Here is a 3,044-nt window from a genome sequence, read left to right as displayed (position 1 = left end):
TGGTGTCAACTGTCAACATTGGACGCTTCGCCTGAAATCCCTATCATATTAACAAAAAATATATATATATAAATATATCATGTAAAACACATCTTTTGAAAAACGAAATCTACATAGCGCTTATTTACTAAAATAATTTTAATAAATTTTTAAGTGTTATTTACTTAAATAATAATAGGGCAAATTACACGTTTATTATATAAACTATTATTTTTATTCTATTTTGGTATCCAAATTTTACTTTTTTCATAATCACACCTAACATTTAGTTTATATTTTATTTTTGCATCCGTCGTTAAAAAATTAACAGAACTACTAACGTGATATTTTTTTATTTTTTCAATGACAGCGTGACATTATCTTATGATGACATGTCAACATCTCTCTTAAATTTTTAACGATTGAGTATCAAAATAAAACATAAACTAAATTTTAGGTGTAGTTTTAAAACAAAATAAAATTTAGGTACCAAAATGGATAAAAATAATAATTTAAATATTTAAACGTGTAGTTTAACCATACCACTAAAAATATTCATATAAAAATATTCACATAAAACAGCTCCATCAACGGTGACAATGATGCATGTTGTAAGAAACACTTTGTTTCTACTTATGGGGTGAAAAATATACACTAAGGTGTTGTTTGTTTATCTCTTAATGGAACCATTCAGTGATGAATGCTGAACCGTTCAACATTCAGTGTGTTTGTTTCTGACCTCTTAATGAAGACTATGTTGAATGATTCAGCACAACAGTGTTGAATGATTCAGCACCAAGGAACATTCTGAATGATTCAAAACCATTATCAAACAGCATGTCACATTCAAAGCTAATTCATATAGAACCTCTGAATCATTCAGTATTTGAATCATTCAGCGCTTAATCATTATAAAGTAAACAAACAATTCCTAAATCTTTATTATTTGCCTTTACAATTTTAAGTGGGGAAACTGAATTTACTGTAAAGTCGGTAAAAGGGTAAAGTTACTGGGAACAGAAAGAAATTAATTTCCGGTGCCTTAAATGTCCATTGATGATCAAAGTGTTAATGCATTTCTCTAATTAATAAGTTAAGGTTAAATTATGATTTTGGTCCCTCCGTTTTACTCAAATTTAGGGTTTTTTTGGTATTTTTAGTTGACATAGTTTGATTATCGACTCAAATAACATCATTAGTTGCTCCAAATAATGAATATCATAAATATTTTAATTAAGTGACTTAAGTGGTAAAAATAATATTAATCTTGATAGAGATTTTGGGTTCAAACAATGATATATGTAAGATATGTATACATTGTTAATATATTAATAAAGTTTTAAGTACAAAAAAATATATTGATGAGGATTTTTCTAACCCCTTTCAACACACACAAAAGGTTAATATCATAAATTGAGACACGAACAAAATTAAAAGGTTAGATTATAGTATCATAATTTAAAATTTTAATGTATAATATTTTTTCGAAGTGGTGTCGATATCCTTCTAACGTAGTGCTAATTCTATTTATTATAAAGATTTTTTACCAAAAAAATTTAGGACGTCAACTGACATTCTTTTTTCAAATGTGGCTCTACCAATAAATTAAAGAAATGTTTTTTTAAAAATCTTAATGTAAAAATAAATATTTGAATTATATTTAAAATTAATTTTAGGTGATTAAAATATTTTTCGTTAAAAATAGATGTCTAACGTTTCCTCTGTTACACTTTTAGATGCCTAATATTTCCTACGTTATATTTTTAGGTGTCTGGGCAACAATGTCCATTAAAAAAATATTGTTATTTGACAGTGTCAAAATATAAAATTTTATTTAAAAAAACGCTTAAAATTAAAATTTATTAAAAATATCTAATATTTTCTGAAGTTATATAAAAAAAACTCAAAATCCCTAAAAAACCTAATTTCAATCCTTTAACATGCCGCCAATCGACTGAAATCCTAACGGTGTGCAACTACTCGAACCCCCATCGACCGAACCCCATGCTTCACAAGGTGAATGCAACAAAAAAATGTGATCGCAATGACTAAATAATTTTGACTAAATAATTTTGACTGTGTGCGACAATTCCAACTATTCAAGCGATGATTTCTCCCACCATGCGTTGGACTCCAATTAAATGGAGTGTCCAACGATAAAGAGCGATGACCATGGCAACATTATTGGCAATCGGTGTGGGTAGAGGAGTTTAGAATTAGGGTTTTAGAATTTTGGGATTTATAAAAAAATAAGAAAAATTACGTTTTTTATTAATAAAGTATTGTTTTTTTATTTTTTATTTTAAAATAATTTTTTTAATTATTATAAGTATGTCACGTGTTAGATAATAGTCAATTTTAACGGTTGTTACAGTCTAATCACTTAAAAGTATAATATTAGAAATATTATTAACATATATATATATATTTTTTAAAAATCTTTAAACACGAAGTTAACTTTAGGTACTTTAGGTGTACTATGTGCACTTATGTTTTACATTAAAGCTTTTTTTAAACTATAGATAAATTAAAAATGTTAATTATTTGAACTAACGATATTGAGATTTGAATTAAGTTACGCCGAATTCAAATATAAAAAAATAGTATAACAGATGGGCTAAATCATATGGTAGAGGTCTTTATCAACAAAAGAAAACAAAGAGTATGCTGAAGATGACCAGTGTCTTTACTTGGCCACCCTGGCATCCAACACTGTGTATTTTTTTAATAATTTAAATTATTTATAAGATAAGATTTATTAATAATTTTTTAATCATTAATAATACATATAGTATTGACGTAATAAATCAAATTGAAGAACAACACTGCAAACCACTAAAATCTCGTGTTGGGTTCCCACTACTATATATTTATTGTTATTATATTCCTTTTATTAATATTTACACTTAATTGAACATAATATTAATAAAATATTTATAATATTTGATTAAATAGTTATTTTTATTTTATTTTTATTATTTTGATCTACAACTTTTTATTTTGGGGTAAAGAGTCATTTTATGGATGGAAATTAGCAATCAATAAACAATCGACACTCCAAAATA

This window comes from Hibiscus syriacus, unplaced genomic scaffold (genome assembly GCF_006381635.1).
Source record: "Hibiscus syriacus cultivar Baekdansim isolate YM2019G1 unplaced genomic scaffold, ASM638163v2 tig00111022_pilon, whole genome shotgun sequence".
NCBI classification, from domain to species: Eukaryota; Viridiplantae; Streptophyta; class Magnoliopsida; order Malvales; family Malvaceae; genus Hibiscus; species Hibiscus syriacus.
Note: the sequence above shows the minus strand (reverse complement) of the source record.